The sequence below is a fragment of the Miscanthus floridulus genome, chromosome 16 (genome assembly GCF_019320115.1).
Source record: "Miscanthus floridulus cultivar M001 chromosome 16, ASM1932011v1, whole genome shotgun sequence".
In the NCBI taxonomy this organism is placed as follows: domain Eukaryota; kingdom Viridiplantae; phylum Streptophyta; class Magnoliopsida; order Poales; family Poaceae; genus Miscanthus; species Miscanthus floridulus.
In genome coordinates this window covers 64,867,925-64,881,339 of record NC_089595.1, presented here as the reverse complement: position 1 = coordinate 64,881,339, position 13,415 = coordinate 64,867,925, and positions in this window count along the sequence as shown.

Here is a 13,415-nt window from a genome sequence, read left to right as displayed (position 1 = left end):
ACTTTCGGCTCTTTATTCTTTCCCGCCCCTCCATCTTCGTCTTTAGATTGGGTGAACGATACGCACATTTACGTGCGACCTGGAGTCCGTGTATCTTTACGCGTAAGGGAGAGTTTTTTTTTTCAAAGTGCCAAAAGATTAGGAGATGGGATTATGAATTGTTGGAGATAAATTTTTCATATCCTGTCAAAAATCCTAGATTGAGAGAATGTTTTGGATATGGTTGAGGATGCTCTAACTAGGAAGCGATACGGAAAAAGGTCGAATCTTGATGCCTTTGGCAGGTATTTAAACAATCCCTTTTTTCGAAGCGTATCTAAGACTATCTCTAACAGGTGGCCCATATGGGCACACTAACCCAAAATGGGTAGCAGGATGCCCAAAATCGGCCTACAACATAATACCTATACGGGACACATATTTTGGATTGTCTGAGAGGCATAACCTAAATATGAACATCATCTCTCTCCTAGAAACACATTTGCAGAAAGGATTATCTTTTGGATCTAGTTGTTGAAGACGTCGAATGGGTATTGAATCATTTGCTTGTAGCGTTATCCAAACGTTGAATGGGTCTTATATTTTGGATGGTTGCATTGGAGATAATCTAAGTAGTCCCTAATTGCATACAGAGCTGGATATTGCGCATCCTTTGTATCTAACTATATATATGTCACGTTGGTCATGATTTTTCAGACTGAATATCAGTAATAAGATGCGGAACGCGTGAGCTTCATGGACTTCGTATCGGACGCGGACATGTGGATCCCTTTGTATCAGACCCGCTCAAGAGCGGACATGTGAGCTCCAAACGGAGAATGATTCATATCGGCCGTGGATGTGTGAGCATGGATTAAGGTTTGGTATCACTAGGTAAACGATGGTGTTACCGTCTTTTTATGAGGTGTAGAAATTCTTCGTATTGGGTTTAACATTATTACTTTGAACATGATTCTTCCTCTAGCATACAAAAAGTTATCATATATTCGACCAGCAATTTTTTAATGAAGCATTGCACAACACATACGCTCATACATATCTATATACCCACTACTATGAACACACACGCTTTACCCCATATGAGCACCTTCCACTCCTACGAATGCATGCACATACACACCTTATTTGGATATTAACGAAGTTACCTCAGGCGCCTCGCTTGCAAGGGTTCTACGATCGTGCCATGGGAATTGGTGGACGGGTGGCTATTTTGCCAGAAGTGTTAGAATTTCTCTGAGCCCTTCAGTTGGAATTGAGAAGTGACCGAAAAAAAGAGGTGAAACAAGGGTGTGTTTGGTAGGTATCCAAACAGGCTCTAATTATAGTCAGAGTTGGATCACACAACTTTTCTATTTATTTTTTCATGCTCGGTTTGGCATTATTCCTTTGCACATGATTTGTGCTCGAACATGAAAAAAGTTATCAGATATTCTCCATCATCATGTATTCAACCAACAACTTGTTTATGAATCATTGTACAACACAATAGTTCATACATATTTCCACACCGACTCCTATGAACGCGCACACATACACCTTATCCCTTACAAGCACTACCACTCCTATGAACTCATGCGCGCGCACACCTTACCTGAAGATTAATGAGGTTACCATAAGTGTCGTCACTTGGGAGGGTTATGCGAAGGCGTCATGGGAATTGGTGGGCAGGTGCCTATTTCGCCGAAGGTGTTAGAATTTCTTTTGGCCCTTTAGATGGAATTGGGAAGTGATAGTGAAAAGAGGCGGAACCTGGTGCGTTTGGCAGGTATCCCAACGACCTCTAATTGCCGTTGGAGTTGGATCGCAGCCTTTCTATCTATTTCTTCATCTTCATTTCGCATTATTCATTTGCACATGATTTGTGCTCCAGTATACAAAAAAATATCCGTTGTGATCCATCATGTACTCAACTAGCAATTTGTCAGTACAGAAAGTGACCAACACGTAAATATTTGTAGTTTTGCCGTACGTTGTGATCGGATGTGGCCTAACACTCAATGACACAGGGTTTATACTGGTTCAGGCAACATGCCCTAAATTTAGTTTGAGTCGGTTGGTGACTTTATTTCTGAGCCCAGATGCTCAAAGTTTGTTGTGGGGTTACAAACGGAAGGAAGAAAGATGGGGGATGCAAGAGGTCCGGTCGGACTCTAGTCTGAAGGGCCGAGAGTGATGGGAGCTCCGCTGTGCACTAAGTGTTCAAACGTCTGTTGTTCGTTGGGATCCTTGGTCGTTCGGATCGTGTGTGTGTTGTTTGGGTTGTGAACTGATTGATTTCTTGTTGGGAGAGAGCATGTCACCTTTTATAGATGAAGGGGATAGCCTTACAAGCGAGAGAGAGAGAGAGTACGTATGCTACTAAGTCTTGTTGCCCATGCCGTCGGGTACAAGATGATTGTAGGCGCCCATAACACTGTTGATGTGGGAGGTTTTTACCGTGTTCTCCATGTAGGGCAAATGATGGCGCCTACAACACTGTTGATGCCCAGAGGCATGTGGGGGGAGCCTTACCGTGTTTGTCTGGTAAGGGAGTTGATGGCGCCCACAATACTGTAGGGCAAATGTCGGTGCCCACAACACTGCTTGGGTTCTGACATGCCTCGAAGGTTGTAGGGCACCCTTTTTGACATGTCCTATCGGTACTGTCCTACAGGTGTATAGGGTATAGTCCTTGGTTTTGCGGTTGACTTGAGCGCCCTGCTTAACTTGCTCTACCTGTTTCCTAGTCCTCACCGAGCGGACGTCCCTGGTCGGTTGGTCCTAGTCTTCTCCGACTGCGCCCGTCGGGAAAGAGCTATAAACAGAGGTTTGGTGTATCCCTGGTCGGAGACGCGGGTCGGAGTCGGAAGCAAGGCCTTCCGGTTGGAGAGGCGGGCTAGAGTCGGAAGCGAGCATTGTTCCTCCTTGGCCAGGCCCTTTGGTCGGAGAGGTGGGCCAGAGTCGGAAGCAAGCGCTGTTCCTTCTTGGCCAGGCCTTCTAGTCGGAGAGGCGGGCCAGAGTCTGAAGCGAGCGTTGTTCCTCCTCGGCCAGGCCTTCTGGTCGGAGAGGCAGGCCAGAGTCAAAAGCGAGCATTGTTCCTCCTGGGCCAGGCCTTTCGGTTGGAGAGGTGGGCCGGAGTCGAAAGCGAGGCCTTCCGGTCAAAGAGGCGGGCTAGAGTTAGAAGTGGGTGCCGTTCCTCTCTGGCCAGGCCTCTTGGTTAGAGATTTGGATCGTCCTTCTATCCTGTCGTTAGGTTTTTGGGCTTGCCCAGGAGTTGCGCATTGTTCGCAATATCGTCTGCTTAGGGCGAGCTTTTGTTGGGAAGCAGGTCCATGAGGGACCCCAAGTTTATGAACCCGACAAGAGCCCTCGAGCCCCTGAGCCCCCGGGCGATTTGGGTAGAATCGTCTGGGGGATTTTTGTCTTGACAGCGGGTGCATGCGAGCGCACCCCCAGGTGTAGCCCCCGAGCCTTTGGGTGATTTGGGTAGAATCGTCCGGGGGGGTTTCCGTGTTGCCAGCGAAGGAATTTTTTTGTTTCGACAGCGGGTGCGTGCGAGCGCACCCGGGGGTGTAGCCCCCGAGCCCCCAAATGATTCGGGCAGAATCACCTATAGGGTTTTTGTCAGCGGGCGTGTGTGCGTACATCTTGGTGGGCGCAGCTTCTTCTTTCTGGTTTCTGACCCATCGTTTCTAGGAGCGTGGTTCTAGGTGTTTGGTCGTGGCCGAGGGACAGCCAAGGGATCGTGCGAGATGGACTCACGAACCCAGGTGTCGGGCACAGTCGAGGGACAGCCTAGGGATCGGGTGAGTTGGAGTCACGGATCCAAGCACTGGGCGCAGCGAGGGATCGGGCAAGTCTGAGTCGTGGATCTAGGCATCGAGCGCGCCGAGGGATCAGGCGAGTCGGAGTCATGGATCTAGGCGTTGGGCGTGCCGAGGGATCGGGCGAGTCAGAGTCACGGATCTAGGCGTCAGGCATGCCGTGGGATTAGGCGAGGTGGAGTCGCGGATCCAGGCGTCGGGCGCACCGAGGGATCTAGCGAGTCGAAGTCGCGGATCCAGGCGTCGAGTGCGCCGAGGGATCGAGTGAGTCGGAGTCAAGGATCCAGGCATCGGGCACACCGTGGGATCAGGCGAGTTAGAGTCGCGGACCCAGGCACAACCGAGGCATTGGGCGTCTTGAGCCCCTAAGCCTCGTTGGGCTTGGTAGGGCTTGGTTGAGTCTCATGTGTTACCCCATCCGTGGTTTCTCACAACCGGAGGGCCTGAGCTAACATCGCTTGCCTCGATGGGTCGAGTGATGTGCTCGGTGAGCTCGCTAACGGGCACGTTTGAGTGAAATCCGGGTCCATCGTTCGTGACGGGGTCGGTATAGCCCTCATGTGGCATTCCACTGCTCCTTAACCCGTGTCCCAACTGATGCCTGGGTCGTTCCAAAGACCAACCTAGGTGGCCCGCTGGCCTCTCCTCGATGGAGATTCTATGGGATGGCTCATGGTTAGGATCGAACAAGAAGGTTGAGATGACCCTGTCTGCTTCAGGGCAGACTGGGCGAGGGCTGCTCAGGGCTCATCTGCATTTTCTCCCTTGGCTCTGTTTGACGTGGGGCGGCCTTCGAACCTCGGTCGGTCATTGCTCATGTTGAATGAGGCAACTGCCGCTTCGTGATGCAACACGGAGCATTGTGATACATTTAACTACATATGCGATGCCTCAGATGTATGGGATGAATGCATGTATGGATGAATGTGTGAATGCGTGCATGAATGACAGCGGATGAATGAATGAATTATATAAAGAAATAGTGGGGGTTGGTAATGTTACCTTGATGACTCGAGTGATGGGGTTTGAGGAGCTCCTATCGGATATGTTCGACTAAGATCCGCGTTCGTCGTTCATGACAGAGTCGGCATGGCCCACATGGGGCATCCCTCTGCTCCTTACCTGTCTCTCGGTGTTTGCTTGAGCCGTTCGATCGACTCAGGAAGCCCGTTGGTCTCTCCTGGGCAGAGATCCCATAGTTGGGCCTTTCCAAGTCCCACCTGGGAAGGCAGAGGGCCACCTACGCACAGTGGCGCCTTGTTTCTCGCACCTAGCATGCGGTAGTGGTGGGCCATACCTAGGCCACGTCTCATCTAACCAGGAGCCGTTCCATTAGGCAGGGTGCGTCCCATCAGTTAGGGCGTGTCTTGTCATATCCCATCCGCATTTTAAGGGGGAAGGGAGAGGGTTTCTCACCCTGATCCTTTTGCCTTTCCTCAACTATTGTGCCTCCTCTTTAAATAGGGGAGGGGAGAGGGCTTCTCGCCACAATCCTTTGCCTATTCTCCAACTGCTGCCTCTCCTCCTTCTTCCTTCTTGCCAAGAGTGCTTGTGTGCCGCGGTGGTTCCTAAGTGAGAGAGGGTAAGCGAGGGGGAGAACTCACAGATCTGTTTATGAATCCGAAGCGCAATGTCAAGCTCGAGGCCACCCGAGGCGGTGCTGGCCACCTTCGCCGAGAAGGGGCTGCTTCCACCGAAGGAAGTGGCACACTAGAGCCTGCGCGGGCTCCTTGATGAGTGGGGCTTGAAGCTGCTGCGCCTCAATCTGACTGGGGTGTTGCGTGTCGCTAACTTTGTCACTGTCTGTGAGGCCTTCTTCGGGATGGAGCCATACATGGATTCTTTCTGGCGGATCTCCCCTAGGCGAGCCTTGTCGGAGGGGAAGTCGCATAGGACCGTGCCGGTGGGGGTTTCGCCCCTGCAGCTTGAGGTACCCGTTGTGCTTCACTGAAATCAAGGGAGCGGAACCGGGCAGGGCCCTTGCGAGCGTGACTAAAGGCGTGCGTCAAGAAGACGTCACCCAGCCTATGGATGGAGTGGAGGTCGGGTTAGAAGCTTTGTCCGAGCCGAGCGTTGCCCCGTCGGAGGGCGAGCAACCTTTTATCTTTGCTGGTCTTGTCGTCAGCCGATGCCGCCGAACGGCTATAGTAGAAGTAGCCAATAGATGTAATAGTTTAAGTTCATGGGGGAGCCCCTGTGTGAATAGTTGTATTGACGAATACATCAATTTTTGTTTTGTGATGAATTTACTTCGTTCGGGGAAGCTTGTCCTGTCTGTTCCTTATTTTTACCTTAGCATAGCTTTGTTTTTGTTCTTTCCTCTTCGCACCTGCCCGTTCGTCCCGTAGGCTACAACCTTAAGAGCCTGGGCGTGGCCTACGAGGCTCAGCTGCTCATAGCCATAGGTAGAGGTGGGGTGTGATCGGTCGGAATGTTGAAACAAAGTTACGTAAGATAATTAAAGGAATGGACTACCCTTTTGTTTGGGTAAAAATGTATTTACCATATGATAGTAAACAAGAAGAGAGGTGGTACCGCACCTCCATGGAGCCCCCGAGCAACCCGGGTCGGGGTGCTCTGTAGGAGCGAACGTTGAATGAAAAAACGGTAAGACCAAATTTTTAAGGGAAGAAATGACATAACTGTTCGATGTTCCAAGTGTTGGAGAGAACGTCGCCGTTGTTGTCCTTCAGTCGGTAGGCACCTGGTCAGATCACTTCGGTCACTATATAGGGTCCTTCCCATAACGGAGAGAGTTTGTGCTTCTCCTTGGTCGATTGGGTCCTTCGAAGCATGAGGTCTCCGACCTCAAGGATCCTTCCTCTGATTTTCCTCTTGTGGTACCTGCAGAGTGTCTGCTGGTAGCGAGCGGAGTGGATGACGGTCATCTCATGGGCCTCCTCAAGTAGGTCGACTGCGTCTTGTTGAGCCTCCATGGCTCGGTCATGGTCGAAGGCCGTCACTCTTGGGGCACCGTGGTCGATGTCGGAGGGCAGCACTGCTTTAGCTCCGTAGGCCAGGAAGAAGGGTGTGAACCCTATGGATTAGTTCAGGGTCATTCTTAGGCTCTAGAGGATCGCTGGGACCTCTGCAACCCATCGCTCGGTGTACTTGTTGAGTCAGTCGAAGATGCGTGGCTTAAGTCCTTAGAGGACCATGCCATTGGCACGCTCGACCTGGCTGTTAGTACGTGGATGTCTGACTGAGGCCCAGTCGATCCTAATGCCGTATCCATCACTAAAGTCTAGGAACTTCTTCCCGGTGAAGTTAGTTCTGTGGTCAGTGATGATACAGTTAGGAACGCCGAACCAGTAGATGATGTCAAGGAACAACTTGACTACCTTCTCTGAGCGAATGTTGGTGATGGGCTTGGCCTCTATCCACTTGGTGAACTTGTCGACTGCTATGAGCAGGTGAGTGAAGCCACCTAGGCCTATTTTTAGGGGTCCTACCATGTTGAGGCCCTAGACCATGAACGGCCAGGTGATGGGAATGGTTTGGAGCTCCTACGTCGACAAATGAGTTTGCTGAGCGTAGAATTAGCATCCCACGCACCAGCGGATGACCTCCTCTGCATCTCATAGTGTGCTGAGCTAGTAAAAACCTTGGCGAAAGGCTTTTCCGACCAGCAACCTTGGGGCCGCATGATGTCCACAGATTCCGGCATGGACCTCAAGGAGGAGCTATTTCCCTTAGTCGGCAGGGATGCACTTCATGAGTACCCCCGATGGACTTTGTTTGTAAAGTTTGTCACCGAGCGTGATGAACATTTTGGCGTGTCGAGCGATCTGTCGTGCTTTAGTCCTTTCAGGTGGGAGAACTTCCTCAAGGAGGTAGGCGAGTAGCGGTGCTCGCTAGTCAGTTTGATTGAGTGCCAACACAGCGATGTCGGTGGGCGATGTCGTCATGGAGGCACTAGGGTCAGAGCCCACGAGCACCGATTTGGCGTCGAGGTCGGAGCTCCCGAGCGTTGGGTTGGCATCGGGGTGTGTCTGGATCGGACCTTCTAGGATGTGGGAGGACGGCTCGTGGAGGTCGTTGATGAAGACCCCGCTCGGAGACGGATCCCGCCTGGTGTCCAATTTTGTGAGAAAATCGACAGCATCGTTGTCCTTTTAGGGGACATGATGCAGCTCGATCCCCTAGAATTTGTCCTCAAGCTTGCGCACCTCTTGGTAGTATGATGCCATGAGGGGGCTTTTGTAGGAGGACTCCTGTCGGGGACCTAATACCGGGGTACCACAGAAGGTCGAACCAATAACCACCGAACGTTAAAAACTTCTGGACGCACAAGAGTGTTGCTTCACCCCTTACTGGGGTAACAAGAGCTTGGTTCCACCTCGCTCGATGCCTTTGGGGTGGGCTCAGTCTCGCCCGAGGGCCGAGGATTAGTCTCCATCTTGCCCGATGCCTTTAGGGCGGGCTTGGTCTCGCCCGATGGCTGAGGGATAGTTTCCGCCTCGCCCGACCCTAGAGGGGCAGGGTTGGTCTTGCCCAGGAGATAGGGATTGGTCTCCGCTTCGCCCGACGACAAGGATGATAGAGATAGGGCAAGACAAGACATTCGGGTCAACCATGGCTCCAAGAACCATACCCTACGCCCTAGCAGGAAAAGTACTGCCAGGGGAGGACGGGACGGGTGCTTTAGACCCTTCCGGGTGCAGCAGGGCCTGAAAGGTTGTATAGGTGCGTGCTCCTCACCCTGTAGAATTGTAGGCGCTGCCTTCAGACCTAGGACACGGAACCCGATGAAGATATACAACAACCGCTACACTCTAGAAGAAGATTTGCTATCTCCACGAACAACGGGAATTCCGTCACCACGCTGTAGACCTGAGGGAGCAGTGCCCGCTTCTTGACCCCTCAGGTCCAAAGCTAGAAGGCCTTGACCTCGGTGTTACTCTAGACCTCGACCCCTCGACACTCCAACGAAGACTCACAAGAACCAGAAGACGTGCGGAGCAAGGCTGGGAAAGGCTAATAAGTCAAAACCACTGTACTACAGCCCATACCCTGAGTAGGATAACATTCTGTAATCAACCTGACACACTATAGGGACATCAACAGTATTGTAGACACTTATCTTTCTTAGCACTCATCAGAATGAAGGACCAGGCCGGGTAGACGTGAACCACAAGATTAGATAAAGCCCTCATCCTTGTAAAAGCCACCCCCTTGATCTATAAAAGGGGATGCGCCTATCCCATAGAGGGGGACCAAAAATAAGACCAAACAAGAGAACGCACTCATACACATAGTCAAGCGGCTACGAAGCTCTTGACCACCTTTCAACCCTTCCATCAGAGACTTGGGACCAGTCCCTCTCTCGATCATTTGTACCCCTTACTATAGACCGTTCACGGTGCTAATAACACGAGTAGCAGCAAACTAGACGTAGGGACGTTTCGCCCGAACCAGTATAAATCTTGTGTCCTTTAGCGCACCATCCGAGCCTAATGCGCATTACTATAAATTTACTTGCCGGTGCTTGTATGAAACACCGACAGTTGGCGCACCAGGTAGGGGTCTTGCGCGTTCCAAATAAGGCCTCGGATGGCCACCCACGCAATCACCTGGGCCCTAAACGCACACGTGTGTTTCGGTGACCTAGATTTCATCATCACACTAGGAAGAGAGCTGGCGCTGACGGACTCGGCCGCCCCATCTCTCCCTTCCATCAACCTCAGCCGCCTTAGGCTTGAGGGCCCGCCGGGCAACTCCTGGGGAGTCCCGTCATCAAAGGAGGCCTCTCACAACACCACCCTATGTCCGGAAGGGTCCATATGGGGTGCCCTGACAACATTTCCATTTAGTCTCCACAACGCTACGGCGACCGCTGGCCGCCTTCTGGTGCTACATATGGTTCAATCACCCACGGACATCGAGTTTGTGGGGGCGATTGAGCGGGATACGGAGACCCTCTATGAGCTCCTCAATGAGGACCCAGGATCGTTCTCTAGCTCGGATTCCAGTAGGGGGAGCCACCACCCTTCTTGGGAGTGCTTCATGATGCAGACCCCCGAAGGTCACGTTGAAAGCGCCTCCAGGGAAGAGGTCACCCCTACAAACAACCCTAACAGTGGATCCGGGGAAGAGATGACAACCCCATCCCACCTAAGGATGGAGCAGCTGAGGGCCCAACAGCAAGAGATCGATGAGGCCGGGCAAGGGCTCATCCAGGAATACGTGGACATCAATCGCGAGATTGAACGCCGCAAAGACGGGGGGCGCGCGCGCGCCACAGCCCGCACCATACATCAAAGGATCCTCACCGACGATGGGGCCCTTCCTCACTTTGCCCGAGCTAGCCAGAACATCACCGCAGCAACCACCTTGCTGCATGGCCTTCCGGAGGCCGTGACGTCCGAGGATCACCGTGCTTACCGGGAGATTCGCACATTGCTCGAGCGTGCAGCGGCGCAGCAGGCGGAAAGTTTGTTGTCTCGACGACGCGAACCCAACACCAGCCAACGTGCGTCCTCAGTGCGTCCCACCAAGGATGCATCCATACACCAAACACCGCTAGCCGACGGGCAGCCCTCCGTCGTTCCAGTACATCAATGCCTCAGCCATGGCCGCGACGTATGCAGCATCATCGACGCTCGGAGACGTGCCCACGGTGACGATGGAGAAGCAGCACGCCACGGCTATCATCCCCGACGTGGTGGGCGCTATGACAGCAACAAGGACCAAAGCCCGAGCCCTGGCCTGCCAGGCCCTCAGGCCTTTGGCTGGCACATCCTCAACGCTGTGTTCCCCCTAAGGTATCAACCGCCTACCAACATTCCTAAATATTCTGGCGAGATAAATCCTAGGCTTTGGCTCGAAGACTATCGACTTGCATGCCAGGCCGATGGTGTGAGTGATGACAACTTCATCATTCGCAATCTCCCGCTGTTCTTGGCCGATTTGGCTCGAGCCTGGCTAGAGCACCTGCCGTCCAATGCTATTCAAAGTTGGGCAGATCTGATGGAGATCTTCGTGGGTAACTTCCAGGGCATGTACAAATGCCCTGGAAACCCATGGGACCTCAAGAACTGCCACCAGAAGGCCGATGAAACCCTCCGTGGGTACATCCGGTGTTTCTCTCGATAGTGCAATGAGCTCCCGAACATCGCCGATGCTGACATGATAGGAGCCTTTCTATCTAGGACGACCTGTGAATCCCTGGTCCACAAGCTAGGATGCAGGGGCCCGCAGACTACCAAGGAACTCCTGGACATCGCCACCAGTCATGCCTCTAGAGAGGAGGCGGTCGGAGCCATCTTTGATCGCTCCGACGGAAAGACAAGGCGAAACGAGGATGCCGATGAAGGCGCCTCCAACCATCCTGCCAAAGGGAAAAATAAGAAGCAACGGCGCGACAACTCACTCATGGCCGCTGCCGACCGCAAAGGTGGCCGGAAGCCCATGGAGGGCACTCCGAACCACTTCGAGAAAATGCTCGAGGGGCCATGCCTAAACCATGCCTTCCTAGCCAAGCACCTATACAAGGAATGCGGCCTTATGCGCAAATACTTGGCTGGGGGCCTTAATAAGGGGGAGCAGGGGAAGGAGCCTGTCCCCACCACTGATGACGCAGAGGAGAAGGACGACACCTTCCCAACACTGACCGGTGCCCTCATGATCTTTGGAGGATCAATGGCCTACGACTCCAGGCGCCGCCAGAAGGTCGCACGTCGTGAGGTCTATACCGCCGGACCGGCCATGCCAGCCTTTCTCTGGTGGTCGGAATCCACCATAACCTTCGACCGGACTGACCATCTGGATGCCATCCCACACTCAGGAAGGTATCCACTTGTTGTCGACCTGATCGTCGGACCAAAGCAGCTCACCAAGGTACTGATGGATGGGGGCAGCGGCCTCAACATCATGTATGCCAAGATGCTCGACGAGATGGGCATCGACCGAACGCACCTCCGTCCCATCCGAGCACCTTTCCATGGCGTCGTGCCTGGAAGGCAAGCCGTGCCACTAGGGTAGATCGACCTGCCCGTCACTTTTGGGGATCGGTCCAATTACCGGACTGAGACCCTCACCTTCAATGTGGTGGGGTTCCCGGGGACTTTCCACGCCATCCTGGGGCAACCATGCTACGCAAAGTTCATGGTTGTACCCAATTACACGTACCTAAAGCTGAAGATGCCGGGTCCCCGTGGGGTCATCACCATCGGCACCTCCTTCCAGCGCGCTTACGAGTGCGAGGTCGAATGCTGCAGACACGCATCCGCAGTCATCGCATCCAAAGAGCTCGCCACCCTTAGGGAGGAGGTCATTGAAGGGACACCCGACACAAAGAAGTTGTCCGGATCGTTCGAATCGGCAGAAGGCTCTAGGGAGGTCCTCTTGGATCCCAGCAGCTCTGAGGGCAAAAAAGTCCATATCGGGACCGCACTCTCCTCCGAATAGGAAAGCGCGCTCGTCGACTTCCTCCGCGCCAACAAGGACATCTTTGCGTGGAAACCCTTAGATATGCCGGGCATCCCGAGGGAGGTCGCCGAGCATACTCTCCAAATCCTCCCGGGCTCCAAGCCGGTGAAACAACGCCTACGCCGCTTCGACGAGGAGAAACACAGGGCCATCGGCGAGGAGATAGCCAAACTACTGGCCGCAGGATTCATTAAGGAAGTATACCACCCAGAGTGGTTAGCAAATCCTATTCTTGTTCGAAAAAGAGCGGGAAATGGAGAATGTGTGTCGATTACACTGGCCTCAACAAAAGCATGTCCAAAGGATCCATTTCCTTTGCCACGAATAGACCAAATAGTCGATTCCACCACGGGGTGCGAAACCCTCTGCTTCCTTGACGCATACTCCGGCTACCATCAAATTGCGATGAAAGAGTCCGACCAGCTCGCAACATCTTTTATCACGCCCTTCGGATCGTTTTCCTACATTTCAATGCCATTCGGTCTGAAGAACGCTGGGGCAACATACCAGCGCTGTATGCTTAATTGCTTTAGAGACCTCATTGGGCGAACCGTTGAGGCCTATGTCGACGACATCATAGTCAAATCCAAGCGAGCTGACCACCTTGTCGCCGACCTTGAACGAACCTTTGTGAAACTCCGGGCAAACAGCATCAAACTCAATCCCAAAAAATGTGTTTTCGGGGTCCCGAAGGGCATGCTGCTCGGCTTCATCGTCTCCGAGCGTGGCATCGAAGCCAACCTAGAGAAAATATCAGCCATCACAAGGATGGGCCCAATCCACAACATAAAGGGGGTTCAGCGGATCATAGGGTGCCTTGCCGCCCTCAGCCGATTCATTTCATGCCTCGGCGAACGAGGACTCCCCCTTTATCGACTCCTAAAGAAAACTGACCGCTTCGAGTGGACAGCCGAGGCTCAGGAGGCACTTGACATGGTTAAACGATTTTTAACTAAGCCACCGGTCCTAGTTCCTCCATGCGACGGAGAATCTCTCCTACTGTATATATCGGCCACCACCCAAGTGGTTAGCTTCGCCTTAATAGTAGAGCGAGAGGAAGAGGGGCACGCCTTCAGGGTGCAGCGCCCTATATATTTCATCAGCGAGGTATTATCCGACTCCAAAACCCGCTACTCCCAAATCTAGAAACTTCTCTACACCATCCTCATCACCAAAAGGAAG